This window comes from Amblyomma americanum, chromosome 5 (genome assembly GCF_052857255.1).
Source record: "Amblyomma americanum isolate KBUSLIRL-KWMA chromosome 5, ASM5285725v1, whole genome shotgun sequence".
In the NCBI taxonomy this organism is placed as follows: Eukaryota; Metazoa; Arthropoda; class Arachnida; order Ixodida; family Ixodidae; genus Amblyomma; species Amblyomma americanum.
Window position 1 is genome coordinate 57,929,756 of NC_135501.1, and position 20,667 is coordinate 57,950,422.

Below are 20,667 nucleotides of genomic sequence, written 5' to 3' on the forward strand. Positions count from 1 at the left end.
CCAGGATTTCTTACCGCGACTTTGGAATCAGTGGCCAAACGCAAGAGTCACTGAACCACCGCGGCGGGTGCTGGTTCAAAAAAAAATTAGCTGTGGTTTATCTTTGGTTAAACCTGGTAAGAAGCTAGAAAAAAATCTCCGTCTCTTCGTCGCTGGTTAGACGTGCCGCGTGAAGTACTTTATGTTGTTTCTTTGCAGTAGCATTCTTCCGTCGTTTCTCGACGCGTATCGCACGTTCTTCTTCTGTATCTTCGGCACGGCGTTTCTTCCTAGCTTCATTGAAGCGTTGAAGCTTCACTTTCCGGCGCGCTATCACTGATGTTGTTCTTCCTCCATTGCAAAACCGCTTTCTATCCCCACAGGCTCGCCGCTGGTACATATACACAGCTCTCCACTGACGTCACAGATGGTGGGTCTGCCCCCATTGTCAAGCAGAGTATCTATCTTCATGATTGATGTGCTTGTTTACTCAAATTACTCTTATATGACATTGCCGTCATACAGCATCGCAAGCTGCCCCAGCTCTTCAACCTTAGACCTTGACCTTCGAGCGATTTGGCGGTAGCCCACCGTCTTGGTTTGGCATTTATGCGGCACGATGGTCTACGGGACTATGTTCCATTGCTTACGTGACTGCTACACGGTTTGACCTCTAAAGCTTTTCAAGTTCATAAACAGAACTACTCTATCCTCTTGAAAATCTGGCGTCGTGTCCCAGCTCTTTAACCTTTGGCCTTGGCGTTGGAGATATTTGGAGGGTGGCCAACCATCTAGGTTTGGCATATATGCGCCACCATTTCTTACGTGAATTTGCTCCACGGTATGACCTCTAAAGCTTTTCAAGGTCATAAACGAAACTTTACTACCCTCTTGAAAACCTGGCTTAGTGAAGCTTTCGCTTCAAAAGTGTGTTCTGCGTCCAGTGAAAGGCTACTGTCTTCGCAATATACGTTGCTTCTAAACACAGCCAGGGTAGCTGCGTTGTTCCTGTGCTAAAGTTAGTTCATGATTTAAGCAGACTTGAGTTTGCAGGAAGTTTTGCTTCCTAATGACATTGTTCACGCATCGTGCTTACCAGGTACTGTTGAGCGAAATCCTTCGAAAACACTTTTGTCATGGTCATGTGCGGACAATTCCAATCCAAGGTCAGCATCAAATCCTTCTTCATCTGATGAGCTTGGTGGTGCCGCACTTGAGCTGAAGCGAAGCATTGCGAATATATATGAACACAGATGGAAATCCTGAATCATCCGTCGCAGGCACTTACATTTGAAGACTGCTTCCAGCAAGATTTCATCAAGATGCTTGAGGTTATTTCGGTGATGGTGAATATTTATCACCGTGAAAAACATCTGCTCTTGAGTCTGCGGAGAATATAGAATTGCGATACCTTTTTGAGCTGTCTTCAAGAATCCTGCACTTTCTAAATCAAGCAGATGGGAAACATATCAGACGCATAGCTTCGTCACTACTATCTGGCCCAGTTTTCTCAATCAGTGCTGCTAGCAAGAAGACTAAAATCCACAGATGGAGGAACAAAACTCAGGTTTAATCGAAATAAGCCCAGCGGATATTGTAAGGCTACTGACGTTCACCGTAATTACACGTGCATATCATTTAGGGGCACCAGAATATATAAACGAGGATTATCCACAGTGTGGCTCAACAAAGAAGTAGGCGCCACTTAAAGCTGTCAAACAAACCTCCTCTATTGCACCCATTTTCATTATATGAACATCTAGCCTATTACTGTACACTACCTTAGGTCTTTGTTTCACATCGCATTCGGACTATTATATGCTTAATTCTTTTCGACATTCTACAAATTTCCTGCTTTCAGTAAAATACGCAGCGCAGCGGTGGCCTAGTGGTTTGTGCATCCGCCTCGCGTGCGAAAGGAGCGGCGTTCGAACCCCAGTGCTGCCGGGTACCCACCGGTGGTACAATGGGCACAATCGTTCCCCTGCCTGGTGCTCGGCTTCTTTAGGGTGAAAAGCTGGGGAAATTGGTTTTTGACCCTACATTGTGCAATGAAAAACTACCTTGTGCCATGGCACATTCTGACCAAAGCTGCCCATGCGCCAAAAAAATTCATCATCATCATCATCATCATCATCATCATCAATAAAATACGGATACATGAGTTTGGGAAGTTAAAAGAACAAGAAAAGTGGCTGACTTCTGACTGAATCGGTTCCACTGAAGTTGATGTCCTCTTTCGATATTGCGTGCAACTTTATAAAACAGTTGAAAGATAGCATCAAATATACAATAAAGAACTTAAGACGAATTGTGATTGGTCAGAGAAGTATACGATTTTAACCCACATCGCCGAGATACTATTCAAACCGTTCCGAACCTGACTCAGTGAACAAAACAGCGAAATCGATCTTGTCTCTACCTTAATTGTGAGAGAATAGTCTGCCAGAAATGTAGCGCTACTACCTGGCAAGCCAGTCGCAGGCACTCGATAATTCTGTCCTTGAACACGTTCCTTGAGAGCGCGTTGTCACGAAACTTCGGGAACATCTGACAAATTCTCGAGCTTATTTCAGGCTTCAACACGGTTTCGATGAATTCCGGGTCCCATAGGGTTGAACCACTGTAGCGCACAAAGAAAGCAGCAAACGCATGTAGCAGATTCAGTAAGAGCTGACGTAGAAGTCTTACTCATAAGCAAACATTAGCACTCTTCCTTGACAAGGCATTGACAGAGAATACCGAACCAAACACTCATTACGCGCCCCCACAACTGCGCCGACTCCAATGCAGGCTCAAAGTGGTCACGTGACTACGCCGCTATTTCATAATATCTACTACTCCACTACCACATGCCTAACATTCTTGTTAACTTGCAGGTGAGAACATCATTTTTTGTTGTAATGACGCCAATCGAACGACTCCAGTCATGCGTTGGTGAAAGTCCCATTTATCGCTTACCTTGTGGAACTGAAGGAACTGGTGGTATGTTCTGAGATTTTGCTTCCGGGCTACAAAAGTTTTGAACATCCTGTCTTCTAGAGATGCATCATGTTTGGATACAGGGTTCATAAGCGATGGTGCAGTTGAATTATTAGTGCGCTTCTCAAATACCGTGCACAACAGCACGCAGCACCATTGAATACATCTTCGGTGAAAAACGCCTACTGCACATACGACACGTCAGCTTAGAAAGAGCAGCACGTCCCTTGGCACGAGAAGTCGGATGTAACTTTAGGGTTGCCTAAAGTGTCGGCGTCATCATGTGCGACGATATTGGTTTGGTTTATGGAGGTTTAACGTCCCAAAGCGACTCATGCTATGAGGGAGGCCGTAGTGAAGGGCTCCGGAGATTTCGACCACCTGGGGATTTTTAACGTGCACTGACATTGCGACAATGTGTACAAATTATGCTGCATAATTGAGTGACGTGTCTATGTTTTAATTATCGTGATCATGACAAAGAAGGGATTCGAGACCATGACTGTGATGGAGATGTGGCTGTGTTCCACACTTTTCTATTGTAGTGCTCAATTTCTAGTTAGCAAGAGATGTGCTACATTTGCGTCACATTTTGTCTTTAGCGCATTTCCGTCCTTTTTCTTTTGTGACCATCACTATTGTCTCTTTCTTGAATTCCGTGTTACCAAGACGCATAATTACTTCACAGTCGCCACTTTAGCATGAGACGTAGGGCAATTAAGACCACAAAAGTATGATCTTAAAGATCCCCCAAAAATACCATCCTCTCCTTCAGATGTAATCTGTACGAAATATAGCTAAAAAAAAGCTTAGACTTCGTTACAATGGGCACCTCCGTGCACACGTATCGTTTTAGTGGCGCCGACGCCATCCTGTCTTATGTAGCTTTGATTCAGAAATTTCTCCTTTAAATTTGAGCGTCCTTTTCCTATAGGGCCGGGGGCTGCTGAAGAACCCTCACCGCCTGTCGATCTCGTTGTAGGCGAGTGCCAGGAGGTCGGCGACTCCCCCGCTGCCTTGGATGACGAGGACGGGCAGCTGCTTCTTGAGGTGTTCGAGGACCATCTTGTTGCATCCTGTGCCCCCCTGGCACACGATGGCTATGAGCGGGATCTCGGCCGAGTAGAGGAGCGGGTGCACTGGGGCCTCTCCACCAGCCTGGTTTCCGAGCGCTGTCGGCCAGAAGCAGCAGACAAAAATGCTTAGTAGGGTGAAATACAACTTACAAATTGCTGGAAACGTTACGGTGAAGGCTGCTCAAAAGAAATGAACACACTGGAGCTCATTTTCATGAGCTCATGAAATTGTCATTTTTTTTAATGCGACAGCAGTTTTTCGCAAAAAAATGTTCGGCTTCTCTCACGAAATTTCCTTATTCCGCAAGAGGATTTTTGGAAACCTGAGAACCCCTAAATTTTGGAACTTCTCCCACCATAAAAACTTCAAAGGACACCCGAGATTTCGCAAGTAGGCGCACTCCAGAATTTGGATTAAGGTGTATAATTGGGTGGATCAAGGTGAACTGCCTGACACGATTAGTGCAATCCCATATGCTAATTCAATGGAATATACTCGAAAATTCTAGATGGTGATGACTCATACATACCATATAAAGGCAATAGTACCAACCAGAGTTTTGGCGGAAAAATTGGAACAACATTAGAAAATATTGTAGACACCAGAATAGGCAACCTAAATGCTATCGCATTTTCTTCTTTAAGAATGTGGTTAACAAGGCCCCCATGTTTTTTAAATGCATTTATTCCACACAACCGGAGCCTGACCTATGTGTCGCGTAATCTGTTTTAGGAACATTCAGTAACTATGTGCTCAAATGTGGCCTTAAATAGGGTCACCGGGATCGAGTAAAGAAAGTGGAATTAGTTGGAAAGAGCGATCAGAACAGCTGGTACCGGAGTACACAAAAAGAACTGCCTCGTCGTGTTTTCTTGCAGTTTTTTGAAAGATAAATTCGTAATCACCTGTTTCATAATTACTTTACACTAAAACAACTTTGCGGCCACAACGCTTCTGCGAACGTGCAGAGGTAAGGCACCTTGGAGCATATTTTTCAGCAGAAAGGTTCTTGGCGGCAGCCATAATCCTTCCAAATATGCGTAGTAATGCGGTTATCTGGGAAGCTGCAAATGACTGTACAGCTTTTCATCCGGTGTACGCAGATATCAACACTTTTATTGTACTCTTGCTAACAAATGTGAATAGCTGGGGCCAAATCGTTTTCACCGTGCCTACGCCAGCTGTATTAAATATTGAACCTAGCCATACGACGCCGCACAGGTAGTGTTTATTAGATATGTATATCAGAGACGAGGCATATGCGTATGTATTGAACCTCTCGAAAAGCCACCTGAATGGACATTCTGCAGGACGAGTGCCCGACATGGGTGGGCAGTTACGGCGCGTTTTTTTTTTGCTTCTCATGGAAGACTCCACCCGAGTTATCGAAGCATATACAAAAAAACTTGACGCAGTTGTTGTAGTGCACCTTCCCACGTGTCGCTCATTGGGCTCAAAATATGATGACGGAATCAGTTGCAATGCTATGAAATGTGTATTTCAAACGGCTCGCTTACAATAGATGGCAGCATCAAGATAAAACCTGAATTCTAGGCGCGGAAAAAGAATACTTTTAGCCACTGCTTCTAAAAAACTCTAGACAATACAGGTTAATTTTATAGCTCTTCTGAAGCAGTCTTTGTTGTGCGCCACTGAAGTTTTTTCCTTTTCCTGAATGGAAAAATACTGACGGTTCTCGTCATCCGCTGTCATGGAAAGATGCTGCTCGAGTTTCAGCATGAAGTAGTTGAGGCCGGTCTTGTTCACCGTGTCGTCTTTTACAATGATGAAGTGCGTATGGTCTGGATTCAGGTCAAACCTATTTTCTTCAGGGCGACTTCCACTATTTGTGATATAGATGGCTCCCTCCTGTGGAAAAAATTCAGGAAATAATTATTCAGTGACTGCTGTTGTGCTGCTGACTGGGCCCCATGAACGTAAGATACTCTATTAATTAACAGTAAACTACGTAGAAAAGCCTCCGGCTACTGGCTCTGGAAGAATGCTAACTGTTTTGCGTGTTCAGATGTCATCCATATTCAATGTAGCGAAAACAAACTTTTCTGCATGCCCTGCGCATCTAAGGCCAGCTTCTGTTTACTCTTTCTGCTGGTTCCGGTTGTGTTCCATCCAATAATAATTTTACTGTTGTGCTAGCAGCAGCGTCCCCAATCCACCGCCGACTAATGGATGCAGCCGAGCTTAGCTCGACGCTCGCGTCAGTGCCACGTACTGGACTGTCCCGCTCAACCGATAGATACATAACGCCCAGCGGGTATAAACCGAACGCACACTCTCTACACACGTCACACAACGTCATTTCAGCTGACGTCACACCTAAAAGTAAGTAAACGCGACACTGTGTCGTAGCGCAACAACAGTCTAAAGCTCTATTAATGCGTAGTTCTTATTGCCGCACTTACGAGTAATCAACAAATTCTTTTCAAGACAAGAGATAGGAAGGCGGAATCTCCCCCTCCTTTCCATTACCTTTTACTCCCACCTGAAAAGCCGGAGACACCAATGTTGTTTTCCGCATGTGAATTCACTAAAACAGTGTTATAATACAGCTTCTTTATTGTGAGAGGAAATGCAAGTTCAACACAGTAGGTTTTGATTCTTACCAGCACTCACTGCAGGCAATTAGAACGTACCTATGAAATGGCACAAGAGACCAACATAAGGTTTTGCTAAGGCAAGAAGAAAAAAAGACAAGAGACTTCGGGGTAGAACATTATGCATAAGCAAAATACGCACGAAGTACAGCCTGGTTCAATGACCGTGCACCCAAGACAAAATAAAATAAAATCTTGATGAAGCCATAACGAATGAGAGACTGAGTGAAAAGCTTTAGGAGAAAAAGCATAACTATTGTGTGTCATTCTGCACCATTCATTGTTTTATACCGATATTCGTTAATCCTTTTCCTGAATCCTGAAGTGAGCCACACAGTTAAGTATTCGAGCTACAGATAAATGGAACATGGTGCTTTTCGGCATAAGGAGCTATGAAAGGCTGTTTTATTCACACCCGAGAGGTGGTACTGGCACTTTCTTGGTGATGTTGCTGGCAGAAACACCCAGCAAGTCTCAACTAAATAACATTAGCGAAAGTCATAGTGAAAGTTTTGGACGCCACACGGCTAAGGTGCATTCATTTTAGATAAAAAATCTGCTTAACACTGTAATTCAGTGCAAAATGCGAATAATTTTAAATACTTGAATAACTAACATGCCTGCAGGAGCTGCGTTTTTAACACAATTAAAAGAAGCAAGGATGAAACTGTCAGGTGCCAGCGACTCAAGACGTGCGCTGAACTTTTATGCAATAGATAATCAAGAACAGAAAAGATCCTAAACATTCAGTGTTCGTACTGCTGTATACAGAGGGCCCTCCAGTTTACCCCATTCTTCCACCCTGAACAAAATTGTTAAAAATCGAGTTAAACTGGATTCCGTCTCCTGAAAGTCTCTTTTACGGAACACATTTTTCGTGCACAAGTCTCAAAGTGGCAAAAAAATTAGCGGATAACTTGTGCCTCCTCCTGAGGGCGTTTTCGAAAACTTAATTTAGGGTATTCTGCAGAAAAGTCTGAGGAGTGAGTTTTAGAACGCAACTGGCTGTAGCACAGGTACTGTTCACACATCTCAATAAAGTTATCAAAGCTTTAGCATAGCGCGATCCATATTCCGCTACCGCTATCTGTTCACGCGGTATCCAGCTGGGCCGCGTTGAGTGGCGACTGTACGCTCCTCGGTGTCGCCTGCGCGTGCGCGGATAGCTCCCAATGGAAGCGGATCGCGGTGGGCTAAGACTCTCTAGAGTATAGAGTGCGTCAGAGAGCTGCAGTATCTTATTTGCGCTTTACAGGATATAAGAAAGTTGCTGGGCTTTGCTGTAAAAACACAACAGCGAGTAACACCGGCTCTCTACAAGTGGCCACTGCTAGCCCCAGCCTCTGCCACTTCATCGAAGCAAATATTCGGATCTCCTCAATCGGCAAATATTTTGAAGCCTCCCTGTAGAGGGATATGCATAAATGCGCTGAGAATCGCAGAATGCTTCTGAAAAGAAATAACTATTAGTAGTCGAAATTTCTTTGGACACGCAGCTTACTCATTGAAGCGCACAAAGAGTGAGAAAGTTATTGCTTGGCTGGTCTCGTAAAAAATTGAAATAAATTATTTAACTGTTCAGGAATTACAGTTGTTGTGTATTTGTTTTTGAAACTCACGAAGTGATCGCATTCGTAGCCTATATCATTTTCTAGAATGCTCGCAAAGTACACCATTGCGCCAAGAGTCCCCCTTCAGATATCCGATTGAGCCCCCTTAAGTACTCTTGCAAGGCAGTGGCAACATGGGAGACACTCTTCCTCGTGCGAAGAATATTTGGCGGCTGACGTTTATTATGAGAACAGCGTAGACCATTAGGAGCAGCTAACAGCGGTCCCTCCTATGCATTCAGTGAACGAAATAGTATGAGCGCTACGAGCAGCAGCTGCGTAACACTAGCCAGGAGTTCCGTGCCGATGCTCACAGCTTTGCTGGTACATGAAAGAATTCAGCTGAAATTTGGAGCGCATACCGGGCATACGCGTGATGGTACGGCTGCGGTGGCATGAGCGGCTGCGGGGCCGCACCACATGGCTGCTATCTCGCGCTACTCGGCTGTGGGCATGCTGTTCGCTCTCGCGCTGGTGCTTGTCACGCTTATTAAATCTCTGGTGCGGCTTGTTGTGCAGCTGCGCTGCTATGTTGCGACAAAGGGATTACGCATCGCGATTAGTCAAACACCCGGCTAAACATAAGGGACCAAAGCGAAAGCTTGAAAGTTAATCCTGGTTTGGCTAGACTTGGTTGTTGCTTGGTGATAATGACTGACGGTTAGCCAAAGTTTACTAGGCTTAACTTTCAAGCTTTCGCTTTGGTGACTCTCTTCGTCTCTGTGCGGCAGCCTCTCGGCTAGCTACGCCCACTGGATGATCGGATTCGGCCTGTCGTCTACGCAACCTCTGAGATGCCGACAGTTGACGAGGCGTCTCGCCTGAATCATCCATGACGACTGCTGCCTTTAAATCGCCGAGAGTTGTTGCAGTTCGTTGGCACCGGCCGAGAGGCAGCGGAGGTTATCTGCACTGAGCGAGCGCACCGCTCTGGCGTAGCTTCGGTTGAGTGACGTCATGGTTGTAGCGTGACTAAGCAGAGGCGAACGCTCGGTTTCGGCGGCGGCGGCTTAGTGACGTCACAGATGTCACGTGGTTTCTCCTTGGTTCAAGGCCAAACTAGCGCTTAAGGCGTACATGGCGAAGAAGCTACGAGGAGGGTAGTAAAAGCTTTCGCTTCTAAAAATGGAGACACGATTACGATAGCCGGTAATGCAAATTTTGAGCGCAGCTATTCACTTGTCACGCCACGGCTGGCAGGTTGAAGTTGAAGTTGAAAGTTTATTAAGGAATCCAAGCAAAGTTACAAGCGCATACAGCGAGAGGTCCCAAGGTACAAGACCGCGGGTGGGGTCTCGGCGTGTTACACTGCTTGCCATCCTCCGGGATCTTTCCCTGGCAGCCACCTTCCGCGTCTGAATTCATCCGCTCTCGCTGTGGCAGGTAGCGTTTTGCTCTGCCACCTGCCACCTGTGAGGTGTCGTGTTACACTGACTGCGCCGACAACGCCGACGACTACGACAGTGAATGCAGGAACGGGTTCCAAGAGCTGCGCTCTTAACAGAAGCCGGCGCACCGTTTCTTGAAAGAGTAGCGGTTTACTGCCGTGCGACGAAGGGCAATTTGCTCCACTGCATTGCGACTGCGGGATGCGCTCCACTGCAACAATGGTGCTGTTCTTCGTTGCTGCCGTCTACAGGAAAGCAGCCGCACGCCGCACTAGGAATTTATCAGTCGTGAAAAACCACCGCGCCAGATCGAGGGTGAAGTTTGTCGTCACTCCGGGCACTCTGGCCATGATCGAGCGGCGCGACATAGTAGGCGATTTAATCTCACCGAAAGGGGCCACTGCGCATGCACAGACTGGCTTGAGGCTGCCAGATGGCGCCACGCTCTCTTCAACAGCGAGCTCGCCTGCCGCGTCAGGACCAATCAGCACGTGCGCAATGGCGGAGCGCGGTACGCAGTGAGCTAACATATCTCCTCGTAGCGCCATGATGCGGTATCGCAGCCATTTCTGCCGCCGGAGCCGTGGTGCATCGACTTTTCCGGCTGGTAGTACATTGACGACCGTCTCAGAAATGTGGCGTTAATTTCTTTTGCTCATTTCAGAATATTACCAACCACCTTTCAAAGGACAATGCAGGAGCTGGCTAAGTTCAACGTGCACAAGTGCCTGTGTTGTACACGTGCATTTGTAGCCACGTTTGCATGAACACGATAGCGGCGGGACGAGTCAGGGGATCGAGTTGAGGAAGGCCAGCCCACTTCGACGACTGCGCGTTTACATGAACACGATATTAGGGAATCGAGGCCGGTACAACAGCAGCGACACCAAGCTTACAGCAGGCAACGCGAGAGGGCAGTGGCAGTCCCAAGATCGCGGAATGGCCCCGCTGTCTCGGAGGCCATCCGCCGGAAGGGAAAAACAGGTTCGCATTTATCATCTTTCTTTCCACTAACCCCACATTTCGACTCAATCCGGCTTACATCGTTATCTGCCGTTGGAGTCGAGCGAGTGAACCTACCCCTGCAGCGGAGTTGACTGGACTCGCTCTCTCGGCTTCCGGACACGAATTTGTGGTGTTTAAATGAATCCAGTAAACCGTTTTCAACTCAACTCCTCAACTCAACCCCGTTATGCAAACGCCGCTTGTGAGGCAGAACAGAAGAAAAAGAAATTGATCAGATTCTGCCAGCTTTCAGGCCTGACTAAACCTCTAGAAACAATTTTGCATTGCCAAGGACAAAAACACTAGTCGCTAAGGTCTGCGCGTTTCACTTGGCTTTAGTTAGGAAAGATACTGACGACCGTTGATTGTTACGTTGTGAATGACGGCCTGCATGGGTTACATTGGAAACAAACTTTTGTCCTCAGTTCGCGGTTTGCTTTTAAAATCACCCTGAGCGCAATATTGAAGGTTCTGTAGAATGTTGTGTGCAGTCTATGACATGTGGGTGCTTACTTTGCTGGCCTCAAACTTGTCTGCGCACGTGAGGAGGTCTTCCCTCACAATACCCAGGAGGCAGAGGGGTGGCAGCTTCACGAAGTCGGTGTGCGGGTGTCGGTGGCAGCGCATGATGAGCCTCTGCACGAGCTCCTCGCTCACCCACGAACCGATGTCCTTAGCAATGCCTGTGTTGATCCCGTTCGTCAATATCCACATTGCCGTCGTGTTGGCCGCCTGCAGGCCAATCAAACCGAAATGCACTTCCACCGAAGTGTTTAGATTTTCTACTAAGCCCGCAGATACTGACAGGTTCCAGGCAGTAAAGAGTGGAAACAAAACTGCTGATTTTATTTATTATTTATTAAAAATTCCTACACCACCAATTAATAGCTAAGTTCACAAGGGAGGAGAAAGCTTCAGGAAAGCACCCGAAGGCTTTTCCCTCTCTTGCTCACTTTGTGATAAGCGAGAACCATCTGCCCACCCTCTCCGTACTGCTGCACCCATTTGGCATTATTTCATAGTTGTTCAAAAATAGAAACGTAAAAAGAAGAGCGCGAATATAGACACCAAATCAACCACACTTATATTGACTAAAGAGCAACAAAGGACGTATCTTTTAGATTTCGAATTAAAAGCGATTTACATGGATTTTCAGAGAGAAGAAAAATTCACAACGTTAAAGGCTTTGCGGTGTTGTTTGCACTAAAAAAAAACGCCTTGACATGAGACACCTGGGTAAAAAAAAAGAACAGATGCGTTCCTACATGCACAGCAACATAGTATCATGGATGGGCGGTTACAACAACACAGTGTCTGCTGAATATATGGATATACACACTGTAATGCGTAAATGGTTAGGCGTGTAGAAGAGCGTGCGAAAATATAGTGCGCCTAGTTTTATCGAACCTTTCTTAGCTATATTGTTAAGCCTTCGTCATTACGACACGGATAGTTGCACTATGAAGATGGGTCATTTTTGAGGGTCTAACACCAATAATGCCTGGTTTCGTATTTTAGCCGCAAGAAGTGAATACAGCCTCACCTCCTGGACGAAATATCTGTGACAAAGTATTTATTACATAATTAAGCTCTGCACGCGTACGCCGGCGCGCAGGGATACTACACTGAATTACAGCTTGAAGGAGTAGAGACACAATGTTTTTGGGCGTCCTTTTTTTCTGCTTTGAAAGACGCTTACGGGCCTAGTAATTATGTAAATGACCTCAAAACATTAAGGCACAGCGTTAAACAATTACAAGCGATTTGGTACTGTCAGTTTTTCTCTCGGTCGGCGACAGCGCTGGAGTGCACCTTGACGTCACGGCCTACCGGCAAACCTGGGCTACCAAATTCGTGATGACTACAGCGTCGTCGGAAAAAGGAAGTGCCGTAGTGAAGCCTCTTTCTTCCGACGACGCTGAAATCACCGCGCGCGGTTCAGGTGTCCGCCGTTATTTGAGACAGATACTGCGCCATTTCCTTTCTAATAATAATAATAATTGGTTTTTGGGAAAAGAAAATGGCGCAGTATCTGTCTCATATATAGTCGGACACCTCAACCGCGCCTTAAGGGAAGGTATAAAGGAGGGAGTGAAAGAAGGAAGAGAGGTGCCGTAGTGGTGGGCTCCGGAATAATTTAGACCGCCTGGGGATCTTTAACGTGCACTGACATCGCACAGCACACGGGCGCCTTGGCGTTTTTCCTCCATAAAAACACAGCCGCCGCGGTAAGATTCGAACCCGGGAACTCCGGATCAGTAGTCGAGCACCCTAACCACTGAGCCACCGCGGCGGGTTTTCCTTTCTCCAAAAACCAATTATTAGTATTCAGCGTCGTCGGCAGGCACAGGTTCATGTGCACAACCGCTGGGTTCGGTGACATCACAGTAATTTCGGCCAGTGCATCTTGACGTCACTCGATGGGGATTGAAATGCCGAGCGACTCCGCGGACAACATTAATTATGTTAAATTATGTTACACTCAACGCCTCTGATTGACACTTGCCAGAAGGCCTTTCTTTGCACCCATGATGCAAACCATGTGGTTCTTTTGCGCCCAAAATTTTGTGTCTGTACCTCTGTAAAGAAACTTCCAATTGTTACTATTGCTATTGCTAACTTATTATTATTGATATCATTTTTTTAGTGTTCTAACTCTTAAGACTAATTAGAGGATCCAAACTTTTTGTAATTTTTTTCTATGTACCTAATGAAGCTTTAACTATACATGTGACTTCCTTGTCGCGAAAGAAGCTTGCGTGACAGTGAAGAAGGCCTAAGTTCGACGGTACTAGACAGAAGGCAATGGTTCTTCCCATACATGTACTAGATTTACTCTCTCTGTATTAGATATGAACTAATTCATCTGAAGTGCTTTCATGAAGTCCACCGTCCATCTGGTGCGCGTACAGTTAGCGGCCCATGATGTCTCAGTTCCTACCGCACCAATCCATCAAAAATGAAAGATACCTTGATAAGCCCTTCCTTGAGGTTCTCCAGCTGTCGTGGGGCGCTCCACTCCTGCCAGGTAGCCAGGCTCGAGATGATGACAAGCACTATCCTGGGCAGCGTGAACTTCCAATCACGTGTGAAAATAGTGAGCACATCCTCGATGTTGATGTCGTGGGTGACGCGGATGTAAGGTCGGCCCTGCAAAAAGCCATGGGCATGTCATGCCTACCTCTCGGTCGGTAGAAAGCTCGAAAATATACAATACAAACGTATGTAAACATGTATGGCTTCACCATTGTTACATTGCGCATCCAAACACGAAATGTGTGGTTTTATTTTCATAAAAGAGCTGGTGCTTAAGGCTTACGCGGCAAGAGGTACAATGAATCGTCACTAGAGAGCAGACATGGGTACCCTCACATTAGCATAACACGATAAGAAGATTGGTGGCTCAAAAGCCGAGAGCTGAGGTAAGGTTAGAGGTGTAGGAAAACGTGTTTAAAGAACATGGCGAATCTTTATAACAATCCACAACACAGTTAAACAAAATAAAGAAAAAAAAGCTGAGCATCGTGGCAACTGCCACCACCCCGTTGAAAAGGAGATTCACCCACCCTCTAGCAATCCATTCACGAGGGCGAGCCCTCATGAGAGCACCCTCACCCTCGCTTCATGAGGGCTTCACTCGATGAGGAGAGGGTGAAGGAGGATTGCCACAAAATGTATGTGAATGCGAGGGTGAGGTTGGAGAGAGGTGGTGAGGGGAGCGTGGGGGTGTGAAAGATGCACGGCTTGAGGGTGAGGGTGTGCTCAAAGTTCGTGCCTGGCCTGGTCTTTCCTAAAAGCTTCCCGTCCGGGGCGAAGCGTATTTCAGAACGCACTTAGATGCGGGGATGATAGCTCAAGGAAAACGACTAAACAAGTAGGATAGTTTAAGGCGGGCTCAGTGATCCGCGGTCCCCATTCCGTCCAAGCTGCGTACTAACAAAACACGAGAAGGCGACCGAAAGCACGACGGAACTAAGAGAAGCAGGGAAAATGTCGGACGGGACAGTCAGGCTCCGCCTTAAGGCTATGACGCGATAGCTTTAATGGATTAACCGAAAACAGCAAAAACATAAATTTGAGGGGCACTTACGCTCTGCATGAAGGGTATGGCTCGATTGCGTTATTGGGTTAATGCATATATATGCGGAATTACTCATTCTCGACTGTCATATCTCCCTGTGAATCCTCATTCCATTCATGGCACAGTTGTGCAGCTGTTAAGCGATGCTCCACTGCCCTTCGATGGCAGGTGCTGCCAGCAGTGACGCTTGAGCGACGCAGGCCTCTCATGATAAATTATTCATTTAAATGCCACCTGCGATGGTGGTCAATTTGCTAACAATCCGGTGGGCAGGACAGGTGACCAAGGCGGCCCAATTCAGCTGCCTCTACGAGAATTGTTTGCTCACAACGTCGACCACGGCGAAGATTTTCGGCAGAACAGCAGCCGTAACGAAGCATCAAGAGGCAACGAAGTAAAGCGCCGTGTTACCAAGGCGAATTCACTATATATCTCGACAGGCAGTCATGTGCAACGCAAATTGCGCCGAATACACTGATAGCTATATATCGCCATGAGAAAGCTTCGCAACCAAAGACACTAAGTGTGGAACTCCCTCGGGCTCTTTCGAACATAGCGCTTCTACGAAGGAGTGGCGGCTACGATCAAGCTAAAGCGCTTTTCCGATACGAAACATGTCCAGTTAACAAGGATCCGTAACCTCAAACCAAAAACGATGAGGACGAGACAACCGACGTGTGAAAAAATTATGGCAGCACTTTGCGAATCTAAAGTGTGGCAAGCCGTTACGCGTGCCGTTACCATGACGACCTCGGGTGTGACGTCACCCTCCCCGTCGCTATATCGCCGTCTGCGCTATATCGACGCATTTGGTTGTTTTCTTTTTTCTCGCTATAATTGGCTATAATTACCTAATCACTCTAAAGTCATCAAACTTGGCATGGATGTTACATTTAGTCCCCTCTATCTGATGCTACCATTCGTTTTCTGCTACCCTGATTAGTTGCCGCTTTATTCGTGGAAGGCATTGTTACCCCGGACGCGCGACTAAGAGCCATTTAAGGCTTTCCCCCTTAAGTAAAAATACAAATAGAGGACGCATTAATCCGATAGCGCTTGGAGAAAAGGATGGCGAATGTTACGGACGGTTAGTTTCCGCCCTGTGCAGTGTTCGCCTTGTGTTTCCGCCCCTCATTCTACGACATAAGTGTTCAGTTGAAAGGCAGCGCTCAGCCGTACGCGTGGGTCTCATGCTTTCCTGTCTCTCACGTAATAGCTTGGACTTTGCGGACCTGGCGGCACAATAAGCAGGAGCCGGGCAGATTACTTCGATGAAGTCTGTGCGTGTCACACGCGCGAAGCTATCCAGGGATGTGGCCGGCAAGCGAGCCTCAGCCCTGAGACTAATACATGGAGTGCTGTGATGGCGTCCCCGGACATGCGCGGCGCAAGCTCAGAAGCAATCGGGCACCACATCGGCACAGCAGCGAATATTAGCAGCCCGGTGGAACTCCTTGCGACAGAATCATGCCAATCCGCAGATAAGCCTTTACTTCACTCCACTCTCTCAAAGTCATTTTTCGTCCGTGCAGCTCGATCTCTCTATCTTCTCTTGATATTTTGTAATGCATCGTTCAGCCATGGAATATTGCCTACGTTGGTGCATCTTTTTCTTCGATCATTATATCGGAACTACCCGCGTGGTGATCTTGCATACTCTGCATTTTGTGCTGTCATTTGTCTTACCCTTACTTTTCAATTCCTCAGTCGTGTATGCTTCAGTGGCTTGCATTTCGGATATCACATTCTGACTCTTAAGCTCTGCTTGTGATAGCGTTTTGTTGCAACCTGATTCGAGTAAAAATTATTCGTCCCTCAATCTGCCGTGTACGCCCCATGCCTTCGGTCAGCGACTGAAGAATGAATCCTGTCGCCGGTCAGCAGTCCCAATCTCCGTCCGCCCTTCGGGTGCAGTAATTTGTCGCTCCGCCCCCTATAAACTTACTGAGTTCGATGACATGAGTAGGTTGATCGGATTAATTTTTGCAGTATCTATTTCCCCTCTGTCGGCTGAATTTTATGGCTGAAGTTCTCCCGGTACTCGTGTCTTCTTGGCTGCTTACAGCGTCGTGAGAAGAATTTTCCTGTGCTTTTCACGGCGCCGATTCTGTCGACACAATTAATTTTAGATTTTGGTGGAATTACAATACTCACCAGGCTCTTACTACTGATGGCTACACGATGAGCGCAGTCCCTGTGTTATGTCCTGCATTGATTCTTGGTTACTAAGGACTTTGGACTGCTAAGCAAGTTCCATGCTTAGCAGAGTGGCTTGTTGGGCGAGTTGGTTTACCATATTGAAAATATACCTGCGCTCAAAAGACACGGACTGAAAGATAAAGACACACACACACAGCGCTGGACTTACAACTGAATTTTTTATTCGGGAAACACTGCTCTTTATACACATCAGCAGCTGATAAAAAAAGGAAGATGGTAACACCCGGATGAAAAAATCGACAAACTGTCTCGTCACATGTCCAGTCCTACCTTCCCTTTTGCAAAAATGCCTTTTCCTTTGATAGTAGCGAATTTGGTGGTTCATTGTCGAGAGTGTAAATGTGTACCTTCCTATAACGAGACGAAGATAGTAAGCAGGAACCGTGACCAAACGACGCGTGAAATAATTGAAGCCATGAGCATAGCGGACAGTGGGGTTGCATGCGTGAGTAGCACGTCCCTTTCACTACTATCAAAGGAAAAGGCATTTTTGCAAAAGGGAAGGTAGGACTGGACATGTGACGAGACAGTTTGTCGATTTTTTCATCCGGGTGTTACCATCTTCCTTTTTTTATCAGCTGCTGATGTGTATAAAGAGCAGTGTTTCCCGAATAAAAAATTCAGTTGTAAGTCCAGCGCTGTGTGTGTGTGTCTTTATCTTTCAGTCCGTGTCTTTTGAGCGCAGGTATATTTTCAAGATCCATGCGGCTGGGCATAGCCGAAAGCGTACGCTGTGAACAACAGTTGACACATATTTACAACAAGGAAACATAACTCGGATGCTAAAGTGCTGAATGTCAAGGTAATGGTGAGAGAGGGCCGCCGAGCTAAAGGTGAGGGCGAGGAAGGGAAAGGGAATTTTACGATGTTAACGAGAAAGCGGGCAAGGCCAGGTAATGTAACAAAATTTGGGTGAGGGAGGGCCAGGGATTTTCTGGCGAAGATGAGGGAGGAAAAGCAAATTGTGAGGGCATTTAGAAGAACTTCCATTTTGGAAAGATGCTGCATACTACCTGAGACAGGAAATGATGCCACCTATACAACGTCAGTTCAGACACACAACCGCGAGAATTAGCAGCAACTTTGTTTTTGCCTTTATTCGAGGACAAAAGTCAGTCTTGCGACAAAACCACAGCACTGAAATGCGGTAGCGTAGGATTTGTGCGCTGTGCTGTCGCTAAAAAAATACGTCGTTCGAGCGATTGCTAATATTAAGAGCAAAGCATCATGTATGGCCATCTGCTCAAAAGCATCCTAGGGCTGAGGACGGCACTTTTTTATGCGCTCGTTGTCTGGACTGTAGTCAAGAAATGACTGTCATCGCCTCTCCGTTCCTAAAAACTTGAACTCGCAAATCATGGCTTGCAAACTCGTGCCTTATTACAGAGCTTGCGTGCTAGGCGTTAAGAATTGTACAAAGTGCGTATATTCCCACTGAATTTAGCGCCTCCGCACTTTTAAAGAAGTGATCACTCTCTGAACGGACAAACAGTTAAATACTGAAATAGGAATTTATTTAATATAGCTGATTGGAATGTTGACGTTTTTCTCTAACGATATTATTATTTCTTTGCGCTCTAGAACTCTCATTATTAGAGGGTTTCACTGATATATATGATTTACCTCGTGAGTGTGTACGAGCAGCTCAGTGACAACTAACCAGATTAGTTTTGATAAAGGGTACATTTTTGTTCGCAATCAGTCCTGTTTACTACGTACGTTTGCACACATATGCATTTTGTGCCTTTACCTCTGGTTCGAAGGCAAAGTTCTTCCAGAAGTGGATCGTTCCCTTTCCGCAAAGGTACCGGGGCGCAGGTTCATCTCCGGTGGCCGACTGCACCTGGAAAATACGCGCGTATATATGAGTCGACTCATTTGAACGACAGAACATGACAGGGCATGCTTAGTGTAGGAGAACGAACGTGATGCGTATTTTGACCGCTTGTTCGGTACACACTAAGGGCAAGAATGACACCCGTCCCTCCCAGAGGCGCATGCCACATAGCTTCCAATGCTGTGATGCACCTCCCGATACACTTAATTATATTGCAACTAAACCAAGTTAATGGCGTGGAAACGGATGTAATGAAATGTCACAAAAATAAGCGCCATATAGAATAAGCAATAAAATCCTTCCACAATAATTGTCGTCTAAGGTTCCACTTTAAGACAGTATACACGCAACGCACATGCTAATCCTACCGCATATTTGAATTTTGGATGAGTATGATCACATTCTCTTTCAACGCGATATCCACGATGGCCCTACTTGAAAGCAGGCAAAATAACCGCATTGTACAGTTTAAAAAGTCACGCAACACCTCAGACCTGTATTCAGATTCTGAAAGGCCTTGAATGGAAGAAATGCTCTTGCTGGGATGACTTCTTTCAAAGAGCAGCGCAATTGTTTAAAAAAATAATTTCCTAAAGCGGTACGCTGCTAATTAAAAATAAAAAAGCCGGCTATTGCGGAAACTGCAGAGAACGGCAGCAGGCCTTTGTCGCATACATCAGCGCGGGTCACCGATACCTAAGAGGACGACAGTAATCGTAAACCGTACAGGACGCCACGCCTCTTAAAGCAATGCGAGTTAATTTGCCAGCTAAGAATTCATTCACTCCTCGAACCCTTTCTCCTCGACTTCTGCGCGAGATTGGTTGCTGACTTAAGGACTATAAGTAGATGCTTGAATGGGCGAGCGGTTGCTTTTCAACTAGGCCTCTTTAAACCGCAGGGCAAGACGTTTGATGGCTTTTAAATATCATACGAGAGTAGTGTCAGAACAACTGACGAAGCTCAACTGCAAACGCACAAAAGGGGTTCGCGGGTCGAAGCGTGCCGAAACAGGAAGCGCTACGCCCTGAAACGTCCGTGCGTCTCTCTCGTCGGCCTTGAGGACGCGATCATCTTCCGTGCGCGATTCCGAACTGTTCTTGAAACCTGCCTAGAAGTTCCTTTTCCTTGGAAACAGTGGAGAGGTAACAGTGTAGTGCTGTAAGTCAACTTGAAGCATGCGACGCCGCCTCGCACTGGTGGCTGTAGGGGCTGTAGGCTAGGTGCAGGTGCCAGAATTCAATCATCGCCTCAGAAACCAGCGCAGTGTTTAAGCGCTTTCTCTTGTCGCTTTTGGTGAGGCAGCTGAAGCACTTCGTAGTAAAAGGAGACTTCACTTACCGTGGGCTCAGCAACCGAATTCCTAGGGTTCTGGACGGTCGACGAAGACGCAGACTGAGCAGCCATCTTCAAAGGTAGCCGGGCACAAACGGTCAGAAGCACGTGCTGCTTCTTCCCTCTTTTCTATGCTTCCAACAAGGCCCGCTCGATACGTCGTCGTCTGTTCTGCAAGGTGTCAAATAAAAACAAATACTGAGAGAACAAAAACACAATTAACGTTCGCAAGAAAATCAAGACTCAAATTAGATCTCTGCTTAAGAACGCGGCATTGGCAGTGTCTGAACCACCAGTCACCAGGTACCCAACGAGCACTGGGTACCTCACACGCCAGTGTAGCCCGCTTGCAGCCTGCCTCTCTCTCACCTCCCAGCACCTCTCCAATACGACACGGAGGCTCCGAGGCCTCCGCCATAGCAGCCGAATGTTTAGAGCATCTACGCGTATATACCTCACACTAATATGTCTCCATTTATTTGCAATCGCTGGCAGGAAGACAGTTAAGATGACCACGGATGACTGAAGACGATACAGA

General features: G+C 46.5%; 1 pseudogene across 1 annotated transcript in view; it reads right to left on the reverse strand.

The window, feature by feature from the left end:
- The window catches only part of LOC144134719 (protein ced-11-like), a 101,304-nt pseudogene extending 81,091 nt beyond the window's left edge, over positions 1-20,213 (reverse strand). Inside the window, exons 1-9 of the transcript XR_013315223.1 lie at positions 20,136-20,213; positions 18,708-18,800; positions 13,627-13,806; positions 11,166-11,388; positions 8,483-8,493; positions 3,923-4,109; positions 2,446-2,602; positions 1,268-1,364; positions 1,076-1,197 (exon numbers count right to left, since the gene is read on the reverse strand). The product of XR_013315223.1 is annotated as a protein ced-11-like (transcript). The remainder of the gene's footprint in view (positions 1-1,075; positions 1,198-1,267; positions 1,365-2,445; positions 2,603-3,922; positions 4,110-8,482; positions 8,494-11,165; positions 11,389-13,626; positions 13,807-18,707; positions 18,801-20,135) is intronic.
- Positions 20,214-20,667: the final 454 nt, after the last annotated feature.